We start from the raw sequence: 27,257 nt of genomic DNA, 5'->3' as shown, positions 1-27,257 counted from the left end.
AGTGGACCTGGAGGGGCCCATGGAAGCTCCCCAGGACCCGCCACTCCAATGGCCCAGCCCCTGGTAGGTCTCCAGTGCCCTTCACTCTATAGAGACACAGAATCCCCAGGCCTTGACTCTGCAGCAAAGGGCTGCCTGCCTCTCAAGAGAAGGGCAGGGCCCCACGCAGGCAAGTGCTCTGCCTCCGCCCAAAGCTGGGCATGCATCATCACACTCCCGCCTTCCTTCCCCATTCACTCTCCCTTGCCCTGCCTCTATCAGCGGCTCCAAGATGCAAACATCTCGAAATGACCTACTTCTGTGTAGGTCAGCTAACAGGAGTGCTGTCTTAAGAAAAGAGGACCAGCTGATGCCCACTGCAGGCCCAGCCAGCCCCTCCCAGCCTCCCCACCAGCCCTGCACATGGAGGCCTGGAGGCCAGGAGAAAGAAAGGGCTCCTATCTCTGATTCCTCAGGGCCTCTGATAAGAAATGTCATCCCTTGCTGGGTAATATTACCCAGCCAGATAAAAATCTCTATCAAGCTTAAACATATGGCTGGCTACAGAACACAGAGCCCAGTGGAGAAGGGTAATTTATTTGCTTAAGCTGAACACCCTGGGCAGCCAAGAGAAGTGCCTGAATAAAAAAGAGTCAAATTATAACCTCTCCTGACTTGGCGTGGGGATTTTTCCCTGAGAAGGATGAGACACCTGAGAACAACAGGGGGCCCTCCACACATTTCTCCTGACACAATAAGCACTTTCACCTTCCTCTTGCTTCAAAGGGCACTTTCACTTATGTTATCACATTTAATCCTCACTACAACCTCAAGAGAAGCATTTTTAGCTTCCTTTTACAGATCAGGAAATTGAGATTCAGCAAGGTTAAGTATTAAGTAAAGTGGCCAAGGTCACACAGGCAGCCATGCTGGAGCGAGGACCCAAACCCCAGGAGGTCTGACTCACCAGCCCACCATCAGACGGGTAGGCTGATCCCAGCTTCCGGGGAGGATCGGCTCATACATTAACTTAATCAGCAAAGTCAGATCTGCCTGACTTCACTGACAATGTCAGCTACACGTTGTAATCTTGAAGGTCCATTTCAAGGCTCTCCTCTGTCTCCTTGTTTCTCTGTAGCCTAGAGGATAATGAGAAAGCCTTGCAGAGCATAGAAGTTCAAGGAAAAGGCCAGGAGGCCGGGGACAGTACCCAGGAGAGCAGTGAGTGACCTCAGGGCTTAGATTCCAGCCTCATATGCTCAAGGAGTAGCAGGTAGAAGGACATTGTGGAAAGAAAACTCTTCTTTCTGTTCATTCATTCATTCACAGATATTAGTGGAAAGCCTATTGTGTGCCTTCTCTAAGGTTGGCCTTGGAGATACCAATGCAAATGGGCAGGCTAGGACCTGCCTTCATGGAGCGTCTGTCTTCTAGAATTGACTTTCAGGTCAGTAAAGAGGCAATAGCCACAGAGTGTGTTAAATGTGTTTGTGAATGCAGAAGTTCACGTAACTGATCTGGGGTTGGTGGCTGTGCATTAGTGTGTAGCTGTTAGCATATTCCACACACTGTTCTAGGCCCTATTCTTTAAAAAGTCAGTGTTGTTAAGGTTGACATTGCTCTTTGGTAGTTAATACAGCTTCAAGATGGTTACCAATTACTTCATATAGCCACTAATGTTTTTAGATTAATTTTTAATTCACAAATAAAAATTGTATATATTTATAATGTACGACATGAAGTTTTAAATTATGTATACATTGTGGAATGGCTAAGTTGAGTTAATTAACAGATGCATCATCTCACATACTGATTTTTTTTTACTAATTTTTTAAACAGCTGTATTGCTGTTCCATTTGATCACAATTTAATCAACCAATCACTAACTAATGAGCATTTAAGCTGAGTCTCATTTTTCTATGTCAAACAATGTTGTAATGAAGATTGTATTCTCATCATGCATGGGTTTCTGCATGAAAAATTCTTAGAATTCATCCAAAAGCTTGGCTTTTCCTGTGCTCTTCACTGCAGCAGTAGCAAGATCTCAACAGTGTCCTTTACAAGATAATGGCTCCCATGCGCCCATCCTCTTCAGACCCTGGTGGGGCTCTAGTAAAAGAGTTTTAGTTCTCTTTGGTGAGCAACTGCCACCATTTCCACAAAAGTACACAAGCAAACAAAAATATTTCCCTTCTAGCGGCCAAGAAACCATCTCATCTCTCTTGTCCCTGCCTCCTCTGGCCCATGGTGACTTAGTCCGGAACCAAGCTGAACTTAGTAGCAAGACACCAACCTCTCTTCTCACAGGTCCTTCCTAGGAAGGGTCAGCTTTCCTTTTCTTCTGGACTCTGAGGAATTCAAGAACACAGAAAGCCCAAGGCCAACACATCGCCACTGAAGCTCAGGATTCATCGAAAACCAAAGCCTGGCCTCAGAAAGCACAGCAGATGTCAACTGCCCACTTTGGAGCCCAAAGTACCTTGGAGGAAGGCATCAGTCCCAATCAGAACACCTTTGGGTAGTCAAAAGATAAAGAGAGTATGACCCCATGGCTGGAACAAGGTAGAACCTCAGACAAGAGGACATCCTGTTCATGAGAGGTTGGCCATCCACTGAAGACACTGTGGGGGGTCGTGAAGGGAGAGCAGACATGAGAAAGGCAGAGCCCCACTCCTTGGTCCCCTGGAGAAAACCAAAGAAAGGGCTGTGATCTATGTGATCAGAGATGGAGAAACTAAGAGCCTGGGGAACAAAGAAAAGGGCCTCACTCACTCTTCCTGAACAAGTTAGAGAAGAGGATATTTGAGTTAGACATTGAAGAGTGAGCATTTAGAGGACAGAGAAAAGGGAGACCTTCAGACGGTACTCACAGAGCAGTGTGGCATGGAGAGTGAAAGAATGTTCAGCCAGTGGCCAGGCTGTAAAGGGTATTTCTCAGGTGCTGTGCTAAGGAGCTTGGCTTCTCCCTCCAGATGCAACGGGGGGCTGTGTAGGCTCCCGAGCAACAGAATGACAGATTAGAACTATGCTTCTGCATCACCATGGAGCATGAACTAGCGAGAGAAGATTCTCGGCCATGTGGCAACCAGTATCCTACAGTTCTAAGAACATCCCACAAGGCAACAGATGCAGTCACTTGAACAGAAGCCTACAGAGCCAGGCTCCCGGTTTTCAGATCCCAGCTCTGCCACTCCCAGGTTGAACAAGTTACTGACCGACCCCATGGACAGTTTTCTCATTTGGAAAATGGGGATGATATCAACAGAGGCCTCTTAGGGCCATTTTGTTGGTTGTGAGCTGGATGAGTTAATATAAGTAAAGTGCTTAGGACAGTGTCTGGCACACAGTAGGGGCACAACACAAGACAGCTGTTGGGATGACTGCCGTCTCTCTTGTCCCCTTGGTTTCCTCTTCCAGCATCGTCATTTCTTCTGAAAGGTGAGCAGCTACGAATCTGAGCACGAGTGAGCAGGTTTGAGCCAAGACTTGCTTAGGAGGGCTGGAACTACATCTGAAATAGTTTGGGGTCTGCAGCTTCTTGTTAGTCCCCAGAATCCCTATAACAGGGATGCCCTAAGACCGTGGTCCTCAAACTCCACTGCATAATAGAATCATCTGGGGAGATGTTATCAATCCCAATGCCCTGCTCCCATTTCAGACAAAATCAGAATCTTTGCAGCTGGGGTACCAGCAGCAGGATTTAAAAAATCCTCTAGGCAATTCCAACCTTCAACCCAGTCTTAGAACAACTGATCTAAGAGTCAAATCCAACAGGAAAGGAAAACATGGCAGAGGGGAAAGCATCCTCACCCTTGAGTGGTGTCATCTGCAGAAACCACTTCAGCTCATTATGAAGCCTCTCCTCATTACACCTTACAGGGCAACTCGGTGTCACACAGAGCTAACAGACTTGAAAGTTGCCCTGGATCATTAAATATGTAACACACCCTTCCAAAGTCTTCTGGAAGCAGGTAAGGGTGGAAAATACAAACAAATACAGCCATGTGGGTAACTCTTGTGGAAAAAGCATTGGGGTTGCGTGCAGACAGCTGGTTCTGGCCTTAGGCTGTTTCATTAATACTATGTGACTTAAAAAGCATGCAACACTTAAGCATCAGTTTCTTCAGTAGTAAAATAAAGATAAAAACTGACTTACCCATTAGATAAGGTGTTTGTGGGGTACAAGCCAGAAGACACAGGTCAGCTGTTGCAAAGCATTTTTATTTAACATGTTTTCTAGGTCTTCAATGGAACATAAAAAGTTTAGGAGAGAGAAATGTCCCCTGAAACATTTTTTTTCAATGAGAGAAGGGAGGAGTCAAGGAGTAGGGTCGGCCGGCCACATGAAAGCTCCCTTCAGAGCAGGCTGCAGTGGTGCCTGCCCACAAGGGGTCCAAGTGGGGCCAGTGATAGGGCAGGAGCTCAGGGTGTGTCCAAGGGCTGCCCCAGCAAAGACGTTAAGATAGGATATGTTATCTGGGAACAATGGAACAACTGTACCGTTGTCCTAAACCTGAATCTGACAAGAGGGGATAAGACTCCAGGAAGCATGTCCCCAAACCACTGGCCAGAGTGGCCCCAACAAACCACTGGCCCATTTGTTCGTTCCTTTATCTACTTACTCATTCATGGACCTTACAGTAGTGTATGTCAACCACATACCAAGAATTGTATGGATGTACAAGATTGTCGGAATGCTGGAATGAATAAGGCTCACTCTGCACCCTCAGGAGGGACAAAGATAAGTAGGGCAAACAAGTGGCATTTAAGTACAACACAATGTGCTAAAGTATAATAAAATAACAAGCATAATAATAGATAGCCACCACTCATTGATGGCCAGCTATGCACAGGCACCATACTTGGTATTTTATATTGAACATCTCAAATCCTTGCTATCTCCTCAAGGTAAGGATCTTTCTGGGGGCAAAGATTGTTGTTGTAAGCATTATTACCTTTATTTAACATTTACTGAGTCCTTATTGTGTTGCAGGCACTGCGCTGAGGTTTTGTTTGTTACCAGTAGGCAGGTAGTAATGATTTAGATTAGAGCATGGGCTCTGGGCCCAGATTTGCCTGTCAGGAGCTGGGTGATTTTGATTAAGTTACTTTACCTTTCTGTGCCTGAGGCTGGGCCTGGAGGTCATCTCCAAAACAGAGACTTATGCATTTAACAAACATTTAGTAGGCACCTACCATTTTCCAGGGAATAAAGCACTTAATAAAATTAACAGAAGTCTCTGCATTCCTGGGGTTCATGAGGGGTTGGGGGTGTCAGACTGTCAACAAACAAATAAGCAAATAACTATATGGTGGGTCAGATGATGATAAGTGCTATGGTGATCAATTAAGACAGAAAAAAAAAAGGGAAGATGGAGGTGCGAGATGGGTCCTGTCTGCATAGAGTGGCCAAGAAAGGCTTTTCCAGTAAGATGTTTGGGGCTAGGTGCGGTGACTCATGCCTGTAGTCTCAGCACTTTGGGAGGCTGGTTAGCAGGATCACTCGAGCCCAGGAGGTTGACACCAGCCCGAGCAACGTAGTGAGACCCCTTCTCTACAAAAAAAAAAAGTCAAATAATTAACCGGGTGTGATGGAGAATGTCTGTAGTCCCAGCTACTTGGTGAGGCTGAGGCAGGAGGATCATTTGAGCCCAGGAGGTCACGCCTGCAGTGAAACATGATTGCCCCACTGCCCTCCAGCCTGGATGACAGAGCAAGACTCTGTCTTTAAAAAACAAAAAAAGACAAGATGTTTGGCCTCTGTGTGTGTGTGTGTGTGTATATGTGTATGTGTGTGTATAAGAAATAGTTTGGGAAAATACTTAAGTAATACTATACAGCAGTTAAAAAAGAATAATGTATGTGTACACACACATGTGCACACACAAAGATCTCCAAAATGTAATTATTAACTGAAAAGAATAAGATGATGAAATAATTGATTTCCCCTAGCTCTGAATGCCATGGAGTCCACAGAGCCAGAGACAGTGGGTGGAGGACCCAGGAATCAATCTTAAGGGGCTGGGCTGCTGAGGCTCCTGCCGTCGGCCGTCTCCCTCTATGAGGGAGCGAATGCCATGCCCTCTGTCTAAGTCTCTAGGCAACAGCATCTTGTGACCCAGCTTCCAGTCTGGTTTTGCTCTCTTAGTTCCTTGAAGATACTTATACCAATTTCAAAACAAAACAAATCACAAGAGCTTCCCTCACCTCCTGGCCCCCAGCCTATAGGAAGCCACGGAGAGCAATGCATGAATGCTGAGTTGCAAAGCAAAGTCCTAGGGCCTTTATCCAACTACAGATTTCACCCACAGGGTGTTTCAAATATTTTGGAAGTTATTGCCTACATCCAAAATTCAAAAATTTTTATTATATTCAAAGTCCAAAAATTAATTTGGCAGCACTGAACCCACCCTCCCACAATACAACAAGTGGATGCTAAGGGAGGGCTGGCCCCTTTATTTAGGGAAGGCACCCTCTCATTGACCCATCCCCACTCCTTAGAAAGCACCTAGTCCAAGGCTGAGTACAGTGGTTCATCCTGTGATCCCAGCACTTTGGGAGGCTGAGGCAGGCAGATCCCCTGAGGCCAGGAGCTCGAGACCAGCCTGGCCAACATGGTGAAACCCCATCTCTTCTGAAAATACAAAAATTAGCCAGGCGTGGTGGTGCAAGTCTGTAATTCCAGCTACTTGAGAGGCTGAGGCATGAGAGTTGCTTGAACCCGGGAGACAGAGGTTGCAGTGAGCCAAGATTGCACCACTGCACTCCAGCCTGGGCAACAGAGCAAGATCTTCTCTCAAAATAAAATAAAATAAACCACCTAGTCCAATCTCCTCAAAGATGGTGATCCCACTGCTCAGACAGGTGAGAAGACTCACACAGCAAGCCAGGGCAGTACCAGAACTACCATCACCACTCAGTATTCCTCACACAAATACCTGTGTCCCTTCCTCCTGCCAGGCTCCACTCCTTCTTCTTTAGGACCAATTACAGCCTTAGAAAGTAGATGATCCACTTGACATTGAGTGACATGGGGCTAGAGCAAGGCCCTGAGGATTACCCTGTGTCCAGGGCATCTTGAGGGGAAGTGGTGTTCTTATACTGCATAATGGCCCAAACACATTGCAACACTATTGCCATAATTAGCCCAGGCCTGGTCATCAGGAGGACTGTTGCTCAATATTATTCTTTGCTTCTTGGTTTCCACATCCAAAGAAACAACACTTCTCTAAAAATCAATTGTCCCCAGCAACCCACCTACACAGTTCTTGGAAAGTATGGGTTAAACATTCTGCCTGACAAAGAAAACAAGGAACAAAGAGGGTGAGGGAAATTCATCACCATGGTCCTGCACTTCGCATTATTCACACCGACCGTTTTTCCAGTCACCAAGTTCAAATGACCCTGTCCCTTGGGGCTGCAAAACTATTTGTGCCAACACTTGCCATTAAGGAAGCTTCCCATGCTTTAATAAACGGGATTACTCAGTACCAAGAGACGCTAAATGGCTTCAAGAGACTGGAGGTTAGGGGAACTGAAAATGGCATGGAAGGAAGATGCCAGAATAATCCATTTCTGACAGGAGAAGGAAAGGCTGGATGCCAGTCTGCTGCCCAGAACACTGGAGGGACTGTGACACAGGAACTGCAAACCTCAGTCAAATACGTAAGTGGCCCAATGAGAATCCCTTCCCAAACTTCCAGAAAAAGTAAGGAGATACATGGCTCTTCATGATGACATTCAAACTGTTTTAAGAAGAGGCTGCATCTAGTAATAGGGGATGCCTGACACATACCAAGTGCTTAGCAACCAATACAAACACACATACACTAAACACACGCACACACGAACAACACACATACAAATACACACACAAAATGCACACACATTCACCACACATGCACATAACACACATGCACACACACACCAAACATACGTACACACACACAAACACACACATTCACCAAACACACACACACAACACACAGGCATACAAACACAAACACAACACACCAAACACATACACACCAGACACACACACCAAACACACACACATGCCAAACACACACCAAACACACACACATGCATACAAACACACCAGCACAAACACACACACACATGCATACAAACAACACACACGTATGCACACACACAAACAACACACGAGCACAACACACAAGCATAAATAAACACACGCACACACATGCACAAACACATGCACACAAACACACACATGCACACAAACACACAGATAAACACACATGCAAACAACACACACAAGCATAAGCATGAAACACACAAACACAAGCAGAAACACACACATACAAGCAGAAACACACATGCACACACATGCACAAACATATACACACAATCACATACAAGCACACAAACGTATGCACACACACAAGCACAAAACACACAAACACACATGTGCACAAACAACACACACAAACACAAAGCACACACAAACACAAAGCATAAACACACACATACAAGCACACACAAACATATGCACACAAACACACCCAAGCACGAAACACACACATATGCAAGCACAAACACACACATATGCACACACACATGCACAAACACATACACACAAACACAAGCACAAAACACAAACATATGCACACAAACAATACACATACATATACACAAGCACAAACATACATACACAAACACAAGCACAAACAACACACACACAAGAACTCACACACAAGCACACACACACAAAAGCACAAAAACACATACAAACACACAAGCACTCACACACAAACACATATAACACACACAAACATACACACATAATTTCTGAATCTCAACCTGTGCTGTGCGGCCCCGTGGACTGGTTCCTCTCTGCCCACAATTGTCTCTTGATGATCACACTCATATTTAAGTCGTAAATAACATAAGTCTCAAATACAAATCCAAATATCCATTTTTGCATATATTTTGGATATCCAAATTTATCCCTTTGTTCCATGTACTAGGATTTTCCAGAAAAACAGAATCAGTAGGATGTGTGTATGTTGAAGAGAGAGACAGAAAGAGATTTTAAGGAATTGGTTCATGTGATTATGGGGGCTGGCAAGTCCAAACTCTGCAGGGCAGGCCAGCAAGCTGGAGCCCCCAGGAAGAGCTGATAACTGCAGCTTGAGTCCAAAGGCAGTGTGGAGTCAGAATTCCCACTTTCCATTTCCTCAGTCTTTTTGCTCTTAAAGCCTTCAACTATTGGATGAGGCCCATTCACATTGTAAGACTTTGAGGGTAATGTCCTTTCCTCAAAGTCTACTGATTTAAATGTTAACCTCATTCAAAACATACTCCATGTGACATCTAAACTGGTATTTGATCACATGTCTGAGTACCATGGACTGGCCAAGTGAACACTCTGGATCTGTACATGCAGCTGCCTCCTTACTGTCTCCACTTGGATGTCTGACCAACATCTCTAACGCAACAATTCCACCTCTATCCGCAAAAAACCAAATAGGCACTCCTTCTCACCCTGAGGATTCGCCCGTTTCAATAAATGGAAACTTCATTCTGTAGCTGCACAAAATAAAGAACAATCGGTCTCATATTTCTTATGGTACCCCATAGCCAATCCAGCAGCAAATCCTACCTTTGAGATATATTCTGAATCTGATCATGTCTCACAGTCTCCTCTGCTTCCACCAGGCCAGGATTACTGTAATACCCTGGATTACCACAATAGTCTCCTGATTGGTCTTTCCACCTTTTTTTTCTTCTTTTTTTTTTTTTGAGACAGAGTCTCGCTCTGTCACCCAGGCTAGAGTGCAGTGGCGCGATCTCAGCTCACTGCAAGCTCCGCCTCCCGGGTTCACGCCATTCTCCTGCCTCAGCCTCCCAAGTAGCTGGGACTACAGGCACCCACCACCACGCTTGGCTAATTTTCTTGTATTTTTAATAGAGACGGGGTTTCACTGTGTTTGCCAGGATGGTCTCGATCTCCTGACCTCATGATCTGCCCGCCTTGGCCTCCCAAAGTGCTGGGATTACATGCATGAGCCACTGTGCCCGGCCTGTCTTTGCACCTTTGCCACTTCCAGTCCACTTTCAACACAGCAGCCAGAAGGATCTCATAAAAATGCAAATCAGAACCTGCTAAAAAGTTTCCAACGGTACCATCTCAACAGAGAAAGAGCCAAAGCCTTTACCAAGGCTCCCTCTGAGCCATCTCATCTCTGTCTTTTTTGCTCTTTGTGGCTAGACTGTCTCCCCTGCGCCACCATCTCCCCTGAGTATGGCTGCCTATCTCTCATGACCAGATGGGGCATTTCCTGAAACCCACCCAGCTACAAGGGGAAGGAGCACCCACCAGGGCCTTAGAGGCTGAGCGAGGGCCGTGACTTTAAGGCATTAACTCAAGGACAACAGGAGGGGAGGGAACACTGAAAGGTGTTAACTAGAGGAGAGGTGGGCACAGGGTAGAATTTGTCTCTTTGGAGGATTCCCCAAGGCAGCTGGTGTGGACTGTTCACTGAACTGTATTTTAAAAGAGAAGAATTAGGTAGCTGCCAGGTAAGGAAAAGTGGGAGGAGGGAGGAAGGGGGAAAGGAAGAGAGGCAGGAACCCAAACAGGTGCTCTGCAACCTTCATGAACTCCCCTGCCAAGCGGCTACTATTTCGCACAGCAACAGTCGTTGACTTACAGGGAACAAACGCAGAAAGAAGAAATGGCGTTTGATTGTGGCCAGAAGAAAGAAAGCCTTCCAGTGGCCAAGAGGAGGGGCACCCTGTGCTGAGCAGGTTGGCTTGACAAATGGAGCTGATCCGTCTCTCCCCTCCCTTCTGCCTCCCTTCCCTCCCTCAGACGGGACCTGAGCACAAAGACGCAATGGCTGCAAGGTCCCTTCTGTGTTCTGATGACTTGGTTGCAGACTTCTGGAGATGGAGAGAGGAACTACCATCTTTCCTACTGAAGCACATTAAATCTCCTTCCGAAGACCTGCCCAGCTCTCAGCAGGGTGCTTTGTCCACCAGGCCAGGTTCAACGTACCTCTAAGGCCTCCTCTTACTGAATCTAATGAGGCAGGGGTGCTCCACTTCTCAGAATGCCTCTCAATTAGCAAGACGCAGCCCTACTGCAGAGCATATTTTTGCAAGCAATAAAGGATTCCGTCCCCAAGGAGTCAACTAACAAACTGGGCCCTGTCAATGAATCTGTGAAATGATCCTAAACAGGCCAAGTGAAGACTGTGCATCAAGGCAGGGCTGGGAAATGGGTGACTTGATTATTTACAGAGGCTTGTTACTCCAGAGACCAGCACCCTCAAGCCCATTCACGTGCCGCACCTCCCTCTTAGGACTTATCACTGCTGGAAATGACATTCTTTCTTTCTTAGCCTCCCTCACTTGGCTACAGACCCCATTAGTACCATGGCTGCATCTGCCGTTCACCGCGGCAACCTCACACCCAGGGACGTGCCAGGCATGTGGTGATCACTGAATAAATACATGCTGAAGAATGACACTGCTCATGCCAAAAGGAGACAAGAGACAGGATGGAGGCTCCCGGGGAAATGTGGAGTTCAAAGGAACCTTCTATCAACATTTGATCGAAATTCTTAATTCCGAACAGCAAAATAAAAGTTTATACCAGTGATTCCAATCTCAGGACTCCTCCATGGGGGTCCTCAGTCTATTTTTCGAAGGGTCAAGAAGTCTACTGGAAATTGCACCTTCCTTTCCAATAAGGCCACAGTTGTCACCTAAAATATCAAGCTTCTTTGCTCGATACTGGCCAGAATTATATCAACTCAGCCTGGTGACCCAGATCAGGAACTCCCACTGGCAGATATTTTTAGATAAGAAAGTGGAGGAATAAATACTTAACTATGAAGTTTGCTTGGTTGATAAACTCCCTCACAGAGAAGGAGAACCAGTAAAAGGGATTTGTGGTATTGCAAATGTTGGGAACCACTAGTCTACACCAGTGGTTCTTCATCAAGGGTGATTTTGCACCCTCACCTGCCCACCAACCCCAGGAATGGTACTGAGCTAAATGCGCTGCTGGGCTCTAAGCCACCAATGCGAGCAGCATTTGTGTTGACCTGGAAGGCAGGGGCAGAGGCTGAGCTTTGTGTGCTCCTGAGCAGCTCTGTGTCCCACTGAGGCATGGGGTTCAGAACCCAGGCTTCTCAGCAAGGGCAGAGAACCTGGGAGGGTTGGGTACCCCCTCTGTCTGTGGGCACAGCTAGCCTAGCGTGTATTTATGTTAAAAAATGCATTGAGATCCTCCCTCCAAATGGACTCTTCTTACAGGCCAGATGCTTCAAGGCTGTCCCCCACTTCCCTTTCCGAGCCTTTTGCTGACATGGTCTCAGGAATGCAAACAAACTGCAACAACACAATAACAATGACAATTGCATTTCCAGGTAGGGAAAAGAACATTCTCTATAGCGAATCAAAGCAAGCTCCCCCAAACCCACAGCTGGAAAATCCATTAAAAGTATAAATTATAGAATCTCATCTGGGATCACCTCTTACTCATTGTGTGACCATGAGTCAGCCAGCCTCTCTGTTCCTCAGTTTCCTCAGTGGGAAGCAGTGATAATGATTACTCCCCTCTGAACGTATCCGCAAAATGAAAACAAATGGGCTTATGTCCCATCACCAGCTGAAAGATAGGTGAGGAGACTATAAAACGGACCCAGTGGCTCCTGCCCCTCAGAGGTGTGGTGACTGCAGGGCCTAAGGCCCCAGCATAGTGTCCAACCCCCCCAGAAGCGCTGGATCTCGGGCACCCCTGCCTCCTCCCACTGCCTGTGGGAGCCTCCATCTGTGGACCTCTGGCAGTGGCAGTGGTGGTGGCTGACTGGTCAGGAGGAGAGCGGCCCAGGCAGCTATTTGGTGAGAATCTCAACAGCAAGTATGCATCAAAACCATCCCAAATGTCCCAGGGAAGGAGCCCGAACCCATGGTGGGCCTGAAGGCTGCATCCTCAATGCAGCAGAGACAGGCAGGAACGGAAGAGCACCCTGTGGCCAAGTCCTGGCCCTAACGAAGCCTCAGGTTTCTCTAACAGTCACTTGCTCAACTGTCCTCCAGGAGCTGCTTTGACGGCCTTCTGGTACCCTTCTGGCAAAGCCCAGGTGCGGTAACCCTGCAGCAGCTTCCATTCACTCCTACAGTGCCTGGCAGGTACATGGCAGGGGTGACATTCCTGTTTACTAAATAAAAGAATGATGTATGTTCATGAGTAGCTTACAGAGGTAAAACTAGGGCTGCCTGTGAACGGCAGTGCCTGGGAGGATCAGGAGTGAGTGACTGTTTCAGAATAGCCACTAAACTACTGAGGCCCCCACACAGTGCCCAGCCCTGCAGAAGCGCTGGGTCTCGGGGACCCCCGCCTCCTCCCACTGCTAACTACTAAATGTCCTATCAATCCTATCCACAAGCCTTAGCCCAGAACACCTCTCCAGATATTGCCCTGCATTGCGACATCCCTGCAGAGATTCTCCAGCATCCAGTGCCTTCTTGTCGATGAGGAGGTGTAAGAGTCAAGGCACAGGAGGAAGGTGCTGGGGTACATACTGCGCTCCAGACAGCCAACTTTATGTGCATTTCACAGCTCAATCCTCACCACCATGCATGAGATGGAAATGACTATTACCCTTATTTTACAACATGATGTTACAGCACATGACAGACAAACCTGGGGCTTTGAGAAGTAACATGGCAAAAGGCCCCTTAACCAACAAAAGGCAGATGTGAACTTGAACCAAAGCACTGGGACTTCAGGGATCTACCTTGGAACCACTGGGCTATTCAGTCTCCTTCATCACTAGGGAAGTGGTGTTAACACTTATAACATTGCAAGGACACATTGTATTAGTTCCTCTTGCTGCTGTAACGAATCATCGCAAACTTGGCAGCTAATAACAACACAAATTTATTCTCTTACCCTTCTGGAGGTTAGAGGCTGAACTAAGTCATAAGGAACTAAAAGCAAGGCATCAACAGGGCTGGGTCCCTCTGGAGCTCCAAAGGAAAATCAGTTTCTTGTCTTCCACTTCTAGAGGCGGCCAGCATTTCTTGGCTTCTGGCTGCATCACTACAATCTCTGTTTCCATGGTCACATCACCTTCTCATCTAGGGTAGTCAATCTCCCTCTGCCTCCCTCTAATAAGGAACCACTAATAAGTAACTATTTGTGATTGCTTTGGGTCCACCTGAGTAATTCAGCATACTCTTCCCATCTCAAGATCCTTAACTTAATCACATCTGCAAAGTCCTTTTTGCTACGTGAGGTAACAGTCAAAGGTCCCAGGGATTATGGTCATCTTTGGGGGGCTGCTTTCCAGCAGACCGCATGTGTTGACTTGTCTGTAGCCTGCCTGCACTGTCTTACTTGTCATCACATTCCCAGCACCTAGCAAGGCTCAATAAATGCAGAAGGAGGACAGAAGGGTAGGAACACAAGCATTCCATCCCCTAGCCCCCCACAGAGTGTGAGAGCAGAGAGAGATGGGCTCAGGTCCAAGGAAGGCTGAGCAGACACATGCATATCTACTGGGAACCTTCAGAAATTGCAAGGTGTCAGCACCTCATTGGCTTGAGGTCGGAAGTCCCCAATGAGTCATGTGTTTTCCTAACCCTGTGTGTTCCCACAGCGATTGCAGCCTAAACAGCAGGCCCACAAGCAGCAGGCAGCTCCTCTCCTGCCAATTTCCTGGGAACCCAGGCAGGGCTAGAGTAGCCAACAGGTTTACTGCTGTGCCCTGGTGAAGGCACTTTTCCTGCATGACAGTAAACAAAGCCAGACAGAAGAGAAGCCTGCAAATAACTGGATCCTTGCCACAAACGCTTTTATTGCCCCCTACCCCTGCCCGCCATGTGATACTATGAACAGTTGCTTTGCAGGATAAATAAAAGAGCCATAATAGATACTGCACATGCCAGGACTTTGCAAACATCATCTCTATTCTTTTCAACAGATCAGGCAAAGCAAGTGTTTCTATGTGTATTTTACAGATGGGGAAACTGTGGCAAAGGCAGCAGTAAAGTAACTTACTCAAAGTTCCCTGCTTGGGAAAAGGTAGAGCAAGGATGCCAACCTGAACCTGTCAAACTCTATAAGGTTGAACTCTTTCAGCTTTGGCACACATTTGCCAAGTGTGAGGAATAAATGGTGCATATGGAGACACAGGTCTTGCCTGTGTAACACAGCCAGGTGTTCCAGCTTCCAAGTTAGAGCTGAGTGATCTGGAGCCCAAGGTCCCTGCTGAACTAAGGGTGTCCCTGCTTGTACCTACATTTGCCCATTTTGCACATGTATGTTTAGCTTCCATGTTGTGTTTGACACTGTAGTGGGCACAGAGGACACAGAGATAAATAAAGGAGCCACAGTCATCCCCTTCAAACGGTTCAGTTGACACACACACCAAGAGATGAGCCAGAACAGCATAGTAAGTGTGCTCTGGACCAGAGCAAAGCCTTCAAAGTGTGATGTTCCAAAGTGGAGAATCAGCAACTCCACCCAGGTGGTGAGAACAGTCTTGTGGGAAATGGGTTTCTTCCCCGCCAGGTCCAGAAGGATGAACAGGAGTTTTCCAAGAGGAAGAGAATACTAGTCCTTGCAGAGAAAAGGGCATCCTCCTTATAAACCTTTAGTTCACTGGGAAAAATAAATACATCCCTGGGTTGATGTCTGGCACACAATAAGTGTAGAGAGGGAAAGAGGAAGAAGAGGAGGAGGAGAAGGAGGAGAGAAAAGAGGGGCTGGGGGAGGAAGAGAACATCTTGTTTGTATCTCCTTCATTCAAAGCTCTGCACTTTGCTTTTATTAGGCCAAAGGTCAGGGCTAAAAAAAAAAAAAAGTACAGAAGTGCAGATGGTACCACCTGTAAGCTCACAGCTCGGTAGGGTTGGGGAGGTGGCCGGCAAGGCAGATGGCTACCCAGCCTTCTGACTTTGGCCACCCAGGAATCACTTTCAAATATGTCTTCTTAACATGGGAAAGCAAGCAAAAGTGTGGAGAGGGGCCTCAGGCAGGAAAGTGAAGAAAAGTATTCCTACGGGCGTGGATTTCAGGATACAGGTGAAAGACTTCATCTGGCATCTGGACTCCCTGGGGCTATGCCATGGTGAAGAGGGACAAAAGAGAAGGGGAAGCAGCTCTAACTACACAAGGAGGAATCCCTTACTTCAAGGCCATTGTCAAAATCAGAGCCCCAAGTCAGTTTCAGTTCTTAAGGCTGGAGATTTCGCTGAACTGGTGAGGCCCCAGCCTGCACACAATGGCTAATTTATGGCTCAAAGGCCTCATTTCTTCATGACCTATCTCAAAAGACCTTCTTCTGAAGACTCCAAAGATTTTATGAAAAGTCCTCTGCTATGTTCTAGCCCCTGGGGTGGCCACCCAGGGAGAAGCTTGTGGAAAACCTGTGGTGATAGCAACCTGTGGAAAGGAGGTCACAACTGCTCTCTCCTAAAGCTTCCTTTCCTTCCAGCCTCCAGGACCCAAGCAACACTGTGAGGGAGAACTGACTGCAAGCGTCACGTAAGTCTGACCTGGGCACAGGTTTGGGTTCACACACACACATGCACACACAAATGGGAACCAGGCAACTGACATTCCAATGCTGGCTGAGCCACTGCTCTGTGAGGCAACCTTGATAAAGCCCCCTGGTCCCACAGAGCCTTGGAGAGCCATAGCATTGATCTCCTTAAGTGGATTTTTAGGTGTTCAGTCACTGCTAGGTGCCTGTTAGTCTCTTCTTCTTTCTAACAATGCAAATGGTTTTAAGTAAGGATGACAGCAAAGCTCAGAGAAGCCTGAGGGACAGTTGAGATGACATCACCTGTGATTAAGTGCAAACAGGTCTTGACTCTTCACCCTACCTGCACCCTCACCCTCCACCAGGAACCTCTGCAGTGCCTTCCCACTCTGACACTTAGCGTGGTGAGGTCACGCGCCTCAGCCAATGGGGTGCTAGCAAAAGAGAGGCCAGCAGAAGCTTGGAAAGGGCTTGTTCACCTAGGAATGGTCTTGCTCTTGCTCTATGCTTTTCACCATAAGAAGGACACTCCTCCAGCTAGTCTGCTGGTTTCAGAAGGAGACGAAAGACCCAGAGGGCAGAGTGGAGACACCCCAGCGACTCCAGCAAAATGACATCAGCCACCAGGCAGTCACACCCCAGATGTGGAGGCAGTCCAGCCAAGCTCAGCAGAGCTGCTTGGCCAGTCTCCCCAGATGTGCAGATAATAAATGCTTAACACTGAAAGCCACTCAGATTCTGTAGTTGTTACTCCGCATTGCTGTGGCAAAAATTAATTGATGCAATTATGGTACACCGTGATGGAAATATGATATGCATCTCCCAGGGCTACTGATGAGTTTAAATGAAATAAATGAAGGTCTTACCTCAATCAACGGTAGCTATGATCCACCACCTCATAAGAGGGCTTGAAGTCACCACGAAGTTGTCTGGAGAGGTCAAGGGAACAGCCTCAATTTCCTGTCCTGAGGGAACAACCAATGTTCATGAAGGCAGCAGGAGTGGGGCCATCTCCTCACCCTTCTTGCTATAGCCCCAGAGGTTCCAGCAGCCTTGGGCCCACTCACACAGTCAGGATCCAGAGCTGTAGGCACAGCAGTGTGGGCTGCTACACCCATGTCCTCCTCTTCCGCTCTGGGCCTCGCAGACTCTACCGCATGAATTCATGGGTCTTCAGCCGCCTCTTAAGGCCCAGTTTCCTGGGATTTCAAAGTGACTCCCCCTCCAAGGCTTGCTCTCAGGATCAACAATGAAAATGGATTTGAAATCCCAGCAAGAAGCAGATTGCTATACGAAATGAGGGCATGTCTTCCTCCTTCACCACCGCCATCACTGTCATCGTCGTCATCCTCATCATCATCATCATCATCACGTGGTTGTCCTCACTACCATAATAATTAGGGGAAAACAATATTCCAAAGGCTAGGGGGAAGAAATGGGTAGCAAGGTGGCTATAGACCAGTGTTTCACAACCAGAGTGCCAGGTTCAAATGCCGGATTGTCTTTTCATGTGCTGTGCCATCTTAAGGAAATTACTTAACATCTCTGAGCTTTGGTGAAATTTCTCATCTATAAAATGAAGACAACAGTACCACCTACCTCTTAGTGTTATTATGAAGATTAAATGAATTGATATAAAAATCAGTTAAAATAGTGTTTGGCATATATGAAAAGCTCAGAAAGTATTAGCTGCTATCGTTATTACTACTGTGGCTGTTATCATTATTAGATGCACACACACAGAGTAGGCACTTTAACTTATCAACCTATCTAACCCTCACAAAAACTCTAAGAGTTTGGACTCATTCAGTCAGTTTTGCAAGGTGAAGAGCCTTGCTTAGCTTCCAGGTTAATGCTTTGTACACAATACCAGGGGCCCTGGCAACGTGCAGGCGATCACAAGGGCCCAGAAATGCTCCCCGTGCCTCCCTACACCCCATACCTGTGACCAGGAAACAGGTTGATAAGCTTCCTGGCAGTTCCTGGGTCGTTTTTACTTTATTTGTGCTGCTTTCTGCAGCTTTTGTGTTCTACAATGCTTTTGGCTGGGCAAGCAGCCCCTGGGGCATCAAAGGCCCCGCTGGCAGCAAAAGCAAAGCCACAGCAGTGCCAAGGGTCCTCCCCTGCCAGCCACCCGCCACCCGCCACGCAGCCCAGGAGATTCACAAGAAGGAGGTGCCCAGCCTCCTAACCACTCCAGGTGTTACTTAACCCTCAGCCTTGCGATCTGTCCCAGAACAGGCCAGGTGCACCAACCCCAGTGTGACAGGTAGGGCTGATGTCCAAGTTGCTCCTGGACTGAGGGCAGCAGGCAGATAGGTGTCAACATGAAGGTTTGGAGAACTTCAGTGTGAAAGGGCTCAAAAAAGCTTCACAGGGAGGGCGCTGTCTTGAATCCAGAATGGAGAGATCCCTGTTTCCACAATTTGATACTCATTTGCTGAACAGAACACCTGCTCTGATGCAGGTCTGAGACTGGGGCTGAGGGATTCAAAGACAATCTGACATGGTCCTGGACTTGAGGGGTGCACAGGTTAGTGAGGAAGCCACATGTTGAATGCTGTGATGAGCTTTGAGCAAGAAATTAGATCAAAAAAGGCTGAACTTCCTGCGTCTATTCACTTAGTAACTATTAACAGAATGTCCATTTTGAGGCAGGTGGTGGGGAGATGACAGTGAGTGAGGCACACAGTCCCTCTTCTCAAGGAACTTACGTTCTTGTTGACTCTGCCTTGGGGAACTCCAAAAGCCTTTCCGGAGAAGCTTCTGGATGTCAGCTGTGCCTCAAGTAGCTGAGTAATCTGGGGGAACTTATGTTGCATCTCAGCACTTCCACGTCCTCAACTGTAAAATGGATGTAACATGTTTGTATTATAACATACCAGGTGGCCTTGAAATATTTTCCTGCAGAAAAATTCCCTAACAGAAAAAAAAAATTCAGCTTACATTAAATGACAAAAACTGGTCACAAAACCAGAGGAGCCTATTCTTTAGTTTTTCAAATATATGTACATGCAAGAATCTGTATTTAATATGAAATGAAATATGTATGAAAAGTATATGAAATGCATTACATATGTATCTAATATAATAGGTATGCACTGTTATGTCCATATAAACTACTATTACATATGGTTATAAACTAGCAATTCTAGTGTGTGTAGGGGTATGCATACGTGTGTGTACATGTGCACACATGAGTATATACACTGGTAGGATAAAAAGGTTTTTTTAATTTTTCTTTTTCTTAAGATGGCATCTTATTCTGTCACCCAAGCTGGAGTGCACTGGCACGGTCACAACTCACTGCAGCCTCTAACTCCCAGGCTCAAGTGATCCTTCCTCTTCAGCCACCAAGTAGCTGAAACTGCAGGCCCACCACCATGTCCAGCTAATTTTTTAAAAAATTTTTTGTAAAGACAGGATGTCACTCTGTTGCTCAGGCTGGTCTCAAGCTGCTGGGCTCAAGCCATCCTCCTATCTCAGCCTCCCAAAGTGCTGAGATTACAGGCGCAAGCCACAGCACCCAGCAATGTGTTTGTTTGTTTGTTTGTCACGCTCTGTTGACCAGGCTGGAGTGCAGTGGTGTGATCTCAGCTCACTGCAACCTCTGCCTCCCAGGTTCAAGTGATTCTCCTGCCTCAGCCTCCTGAGTAGCTGGGACTACAGGTGAGCGCCACCACACTCAGTTAATTTTTGTATTTTTAGTAGAGACGGGGTTTCACCGTGTTGGTCAGGCTGGTCTCGAACTTCTGACCTCGTGAAGCACCCACCTTGGCCTCCCAAAGTGCTGGGATTACAGACGTGAGCCACCGCACCTGATCACAATGAGTATTTTTTAAGTTTTCTTTCACTTATCTGAATTTCTTAAATTGTGCAATAAGCATGTACTACTTTTGAAATTTAGAAAACAGGAGGCCAGGCACAATGACTCACACCTGTAATCCCAGCACTTTGGGAGGATGAGGTAGGCAGGTTGCTTGAGCCCAGGCGTTCGAGACCAGCCTGGGCAACATAGTGAGACCTCATTTCCAGCAAAAAAAAAAAAAAAGTCAAAAAATTAACTGAGGGTGGTGCTGGGCACCTGTGGTCCCAGCTATTTGGGAGGCTGAGGTGGGAGGATTGCTTGAGTTTGGGAAGTCAAGGCTGCAGTAAGCAGCGATAGACCCACTGTACTCTACAAAAAATAAAATAAAATAAAAAATTAACCAGCCATGGTGGTGGTGCTATATTCCCAAGAGCTGCTTGGGAGGCTGAGGTGGGAGGATTACCTGAGTCCAAGAGTTTGAGACCAGCCTGGGCAACATAGTAAGACTCCATCTCTATAAAAAATAAAAAATTAGCCAGGTGCAGTGTTGTGTGCCTGTAGTCCCAACTGCTTGGGAGGCTGAGGTGGGAGGATTGGTTGAGTCCAGAAGGTCAAGGCTGCAGTGAGTTGAGGTCACATCACTGCAATCCAGCCTGGGTGACAGAGCAAGTCCCTGTCCCCAAAATAATAATAATAAATAACATTTAAAAATTTAAAAATAGGAACAGGAGACCCCTCTTTCACACATGAGTCTTTTAGGCTCTGATGCTCCTCAGCTACTAGAACGATGATACCCACATGTTAACAGTGCTTCCAATTCCTGTTGAAGGCTTAGCTTGCAACGTGCTAACCTAGGGTATTCATAACCCTTCACTGTGCCGGTGAACTGGGTGCTCTATGCTCCCCACTTACAGAAGAGAAAACTGAGGCACGAAGCAGATAGGCCCCTAGCTAGAGATGGCAGAGCGAGGTGCTTGACACTCATCTGAAGCCAAAGCCAGTGCTCCTACCCTCTGCCCAGTCCTGCCTCTTCTCAGAGAGCTGAGAACCCAGCCAGGCTATTCCTGCTGCCAGCTCTCCTTTATGGAGACACAGGCTGTGGGAGGTACTGCCTGAGACAAACCAGAGGGTTTCACTATGGAGAACAGGGAGCCTGGGAAAGGACTCTGGGCTGTGGGAACAGCCCCAGCCGGCGGCTCTGGATGCAATGCCCATGCCAGCCGAGGAGAACGTCCAGGCATTTCTGTCCCCAAGTGAATGGGCCTGGGAGCAGCCAGGTCCCAGGAGCCAGAAAGGCGGGAAGCAGCTGCCAGCGCGCCGGCACCAGCACCCTGCCTTGCGCGCTCGGGCTAGCTTGGTTGGCTGCCTGTCAAGGCTTCAAAGGAGTGTGCAAAGCAGGCTGGGGGACCTGGCTGGACTGGTTTCCCTGAAACTGAGGTGGCTGAACAAAAGGAGGCCGTGTGGGCTGATTTGGCGGGATCCCGTGGCGGGACGGAGGGCAGGAAGCAGGAGACAGCAGTGGGAGGGCTGGGGAGAGACACAAGGTGCACTTGGCACTGGGCAGCCTACGCCTGCAGGAGGGGACTGAACACTAACCGGGGGCCTCAGGTAGGGCCCACATACAACGGAAACAGGCTCAGGGAAGGCTGTGCCTTGGCAGGGGATGGCCAGCAAAGTGCAAACTCTTGTCCTGGTTAAACTCCAAGGGATTAGGTGCAGCATCTGTGCATTCTGGGAAATTCATTCAGTCATTTCTCCATTCATCCAACAGTGGCTGAACACTCACCATGAGCCAGCACTCAGTAGTGCTGAGAACCTAGCTGGGGGCCGGAACACCAGGGCCCCTACCTTGCCCACCTTGCATGGTGCCAACAGCCCAGGGAGGTGAGAACCCAGGGTCTCTCCAGGATGAAGAGAGGGCAGAGACTTGTCACGTGGCACAGAGCACAGACACAATGCCTGGGCTCCCTGGTGATTCCATCACTGACTCTGGGACTCAAAGCGTATGACTTCATCCCCTGAGCCTCAGTGCCCATCATATACTATATGCTCAGTAAGTGTTGGCCAGGCAGTCAAGCACATCAGTGCATGGGTAAGAGCAGGTAAACCCAGGATATAGGATGCTTGTCCCCACCCAAGTTCTCTTCTGACTGCATCCTGCCCATTCCCAAGGGAATCACCACCTTGTGGATGAGAGATTCCACTCTCCAGGGACCTCGAACAGTGAAGTCCTGAGCACAGGGCCTGACACTCTAGGTGTCCAGCCAACGGGAGCCACTGTTAGTGCTGCTGGGGAACGCAACAAGGGGAGAAGGAGTCACTTGACTTCAGAGCCACACAGGCAGGTTGGAACCCAGATCCAAGGGACTCAGAGCCTGGTTCCTTCCTCAACTTCAAGCCAGCACCAAAGAGAAGGTCACAACCTGGCCTCTGTCTCTGAGATTCTTACGTAAGAACAGAGAGAGATCCACACATAAATGGAAGTGGGGGGACTGTGCATGGTGTCTTGTAATCAACGGTCACGACAGATGACCCATTAGAGAACTCAAGAAGATCAAGGAAGGCAAAGAGAGGGGCTGGGAGATGGCAGACAAGAACATCTCAGTGCACAAGCCTGGGAGTCAGGGGTCCCAGAATCTGCTTCAGACTCTGCCAACTCTTCTATGGAATGAGACCAGTCATGTTCCCCACAGAGCGTCTTCTCATTTGGTAAATGAGAGGGCAAGAGCAGAGGATCCACAAGGTCTTTCTTTGCACACTATAGTTCTGTGCTTCCAGAGGAAGGGTAGGTGGGAGACTGTAAGGAGAAGGCCAATATTTGAACATTTCTGGCCTCTTGAACAGGACCAGCAGAGCTGGAACAGCTTTGGGTGCTGCCTGCCTTCCCAGGGGTCCAGTCAGCCTCCTCACCCTCCAGCCTGCCCTGGCGCAGCTGATCTCGGTAGGAAGCCAATGTGGCATGCAGAGAGCCAGGTTGCAGAGACGGAGACAGAGGGATCTGGGCTCGTTTTCTATCCACTGCTCGATGTGGGGCTTGGGGAAAGATATTTGTCCTCTGTGATCCTCAGCTTCCTAGGGTGTAAATATGGACTAGAATAACACTTGCTGCAAAAGGCTGTCAGAGAGATTAAATGAGAGCCCAAGCAAAAAGCAGCTCAGAGAAACATGAATTCCTCTCTCCCGACTTTCACTTTATTGGAGCACAAGCCCTTTGAATAAAAATAAATAAATAAATAAGTCTTCTTAAATGTCCACTACTACAAAACAAGAGTGAATCAGAAAGAAGGCTGGGGCTGGGTACAGTGGCTCACACCTGTAATCCCAGCACTTTGGGAGGCTGAGGCAGGTGGATCATTTGAGGTCAGGAGTATGAGACCAGCTTGGCCAACATGGTGAAACCTCATCTCTACTAAAATTGCAAAAATTAGCTGGGTGTGGTGGTGCACACCTGTAATCCCAGCTACTCTGGCAGGAGAATCGCTTGAACCCTGGAGGCAGAGGTTGCAGTGAGCTGAGATCACGACATTGCACCCCAGCCTGGACAACAAAGCAAGACTCTGTCTCAAAAGCAAAAAACAAGGTGGCTGGATTTTCATAAGGAAGATCTGGGCTCCAGTCTCTGCTTTGATACTTATTCTACATTAAGGCACTGGGGAAGCTACTCAAGCTCTCTTGGCCTCAGTTGCCTTACCTGTAAAATGGGGCTAAAAAGAAAGCTCCATTCACAGGGTTTGGGAGACATTAAGTGAGCTAACGTATGTGAAAATGCTTTGCAAATCAGGAAGCTTTCAACTCGTTAATTATTGCAGTGCTGTCTTAGTAAGGCAGGTCCTCTTGTAAGACACAGCCTTGGAAACAGTCTCTCACATGGTTCCAAAAGGAAGGGAGCTGTATTGAGATTCTGCATGAATTTAAATCTTCCTTAACATCTAATCAAAGGCAGGCAGTATGACAAATTCTTTCTGATGTGGCCCAAATGGTCTGGGAATGGTGCAAGACTGGGCATTTGGAGAAGGGTGCCTGCGGTGAGCTGGACAGGAGAGCCTCTCCTCTGAGGGCTGAAGGTGCCTGGTGCAGGGCTCCCAGGCATTTTGCCAGTGTTTGTTCTGCGCACACTGCAGGGACCTCCTGTCTTCTCCTCTGGGTACATTAGGTGACAATGGGATTATTACCTGCCTGACAGGTAGTTGAGAGAGAGGGGTACAAACAGGGCAAGAAACAGCTCCTCAGAGAAGCTACCAGCCCAGCAGCTGGCCCCCGAGGCCCGGAACACCCAGGGTGCAACGACGGAAGGCATCCTGCTTCCGTACCCCAAACCACTGAGCAAACACACAAGTGTGGCAGGTGCCCAGGGCTGCCAGCCAAGTAGGGCTCCTGCTTGGCCAGCACCAGTCCAACCAGCTCCCTGGCACTGCTCCCACTCTCTGATCTGGCAGGCAGAACAAAGGATAGGTAGATGCTGGGGCAACCAGCAAGAGGGGCTTCTCTCCTCAGTTCCTTGGAGGTGTCGTCTGGAAATGGCACATCTGGGGCGGGGCACAGTGGTTCACCCCTGTCATCCCAACACTTTGAGAGGCCAAGATGGGATTGCTTGAGGCCAGGAGTTTGAGACCAGCCTGGTCAACACAGCGAGACCCCACCTCCATAAAAATGAATGAATGAATGAATGAATGAATGAATGAGAAATGGAACACCTGCAGCTAGCCAGCCCTCAGGCCTCCTCCCAAAAGGCACCCTCCTCATGATGCTAACTTGCTTCCCTGAAGAGAGCACAAGAGCGTAGGAGCAGCTCAGTGTTCCACAGTGCATCTTTTGTTGTTAAACTATAGTGCTTCTTTTAAGGTGCTCACCTGGAGACCTAGAAGCTGATAATGCCTCCACGGGAAACTTTTGTTTTTATTTGAGACAGGGTCTTACTCTGTCACCCAGGAAGGAGTGCAGTGACACAATCACAGCTCGCTGCAGCCTGGACTTTCCTGGGCCCAGGTGATCCTCCTACCTTAACCTCCTGAGCAGCTGGGACTACAGGCACGCACCAGCACACCAGGCTACTTTCTGTTATTTTTTGTAGAAACGGGGTCTCGCCATGTTGCCCAGGCTGATCTGGAATTCCTGGGTTCAAACCATCCACCTGCCTTGGCCTCCCAAATTGCTCCCCAAGGTGCCGGGATTACAGGCATGAGCCACTGTGCCAGCCGTCCATAAGCAACTTGTATCCAGGAATTTCAGTGACACCCAACGGCCCATGGGATCTCAGCAAGTCACACCACGGGCCCTGGAAGGGGTATCAGGTAATCTGGTTACACTGACTGCCGTGTAGCCGTGGGCAGGCCACTTCCATTCACAGATGCAATTCCTTCATTGATAAACTGAGGAGCTTCGGCTGGATGCCTGCTATGGGCTCTGCAGACTGTGATGCGGTGTAAGAGGCTGTCCTTTGCTGTCAGGTAGCTCTGGATCTAGAAGTTTGTGCTGTTACCCCCTTAGTTGTGTGCTTTCTGATCATCTATTTGATGTCTCTGAGCTGTTGTGTCCCCTTTAAAAACCAGGAGAGCAATTCCTCCATGCAGAATAGATAAGAAGTGCCTGGTGTGGAGCAAATGCCCAAAATAGGGGGACTGCTATTTCTTTTGTTCACTCGTGCTATGTTCTCAAACTGATACCGATGTCAAGCTGTTTTCTCCCTGAAGAATGTAACAGGCTTGACTTGAAGCCAGAGACCCAAATTACTCCATGGATCAATCGACATCTCACATAAAACTAGGGACCTGGCTACTTCACATCACTCTCTCTGAACGTACAGTAAACGGCATTTCCACTCTTAAAGAGTATCAAGGAATGGCAGTGATCGCAGCCTGTTAGAGATGTTCTGAATAGAGAAATCAGGTGCAAAGGGGTTACATAATTTATCCTTATAAGACCATTCAGTCATTCCAAAAGTAGTTGATGCACCAAGCAATGCATGTGGCACTAACCAACCCATGTCCTGGTCGGATTTGAATCCAATACTTATTACTATTGTAATAAGCCATCCAATAGTTATCACTGATGCTCCCACTGTGTCTATCACCAAAACAATGCTTCACAACAAGCTTGGTGGCATAAGCTCTGAGTGTCCACATATCTGTGTGGTCAAGCAGGTAGCTTTGGTGATCTTGGCTGGGCTCACATGGAGGTCTAGGAGTTGGCTGGCTGTCAACTGATCTAGGTTGGTGTCAACTAGGACCATTAGAGCACCTGAGTTATGTGTGTCCTATGTGTCACTCTTTTTTCTCCTGGAACCAGTGACTAGCCCTGAAACCCCTTTTCATGGTGATAAAAGAGATTCAACAGTGGACATAGAAACAGTTTTTCAAAGCTCAGCTTGCAGCCGGACACAGTGGCTCATGCCTGTAATCCCAGCACTTTGGGAAGCCAATGTGGGCAGATCACCTGAGGTCAGGAGTTCAAGATCAGCCTAGCCAACATGGTGAAACTCTGTCTCTACTAAAAATAACAAAAAATTAGCCAGGTGTGGTGGCGCACTCCTATAATCCCAGCTACATGGGAAGCTGAGGCATGAGAATTGCTTGAACCCAGGAGGTGGAGTTTGCGGTGAGCCAAGACCATGCCACTGCACTCCAGCCTGGGCCACAGTGCGGGACTCTGTCTCAAAAAAAAAAAAAAAGAAGCTCAGCTTGCATCATGTCTGCTAACAGCTCATGAGACACAGTCAGTCCAAAATGAGATACAGGGAATGAGTGAAGAGTTAGGGCCATTCCTGTAATCAATTCACCACATCATTTTATAGATGAAGAAGGGAAGGTCCTTATAATTATGGTACTTACATAAAGTTACTGAGCTCAGTGTCTGAGTCAGGATTTGAACTTGGGCTATTTCAACTGTACCAAGTCCCATGCTGCTACCATCAGATATCATGGGCACAAAGGAGAGGCAGCAAAAAC

At 47.8% G+C, this 27,257-nt stretch overlaps 1 protein-coding gene across 1 annotated transcript in view; it reads right to left on the bottom strand.

Moving 5' to 3' along the window:
- LOC107130694 (uncharacterized) overlaps nt 1-27,257 on the bottom strand; it is a 309,505-nt gene that overhangs the window by 49,072 nt on the left and 233,176 nt on the right. Inside the window, exons 10-11 of the mRNA XM_073999932.1 lie at nt 19,220-19,349; nt 17,372-18,074 (exon numbers count right to left, since the gene is read on the bottom strand). The gene's annotated coding sequence lies outside the window, so the exon portion shown is untranslated. The remainder of the gene's footprint in view (nt 1-17,371; nt 18,075-19,219; nt 19,350-27,257) is intronic.

This window comes from Macaca fascicularis, chromosome 8 (assembly GCF_037993035.2).
Source record: "Macaca fascicularis isolate 582-1 chromosome 8, T2T-MFA8v1.1".
Lineage (NCBI taxonomy): Eukaryota > Metazoa > Chordata > Mammalia > Primates > Cercopithecidae > Macaca > Macaca fascicularis.
This window is presented reverse-complemented; position numbering and strand designations above follow the sequence as displayed.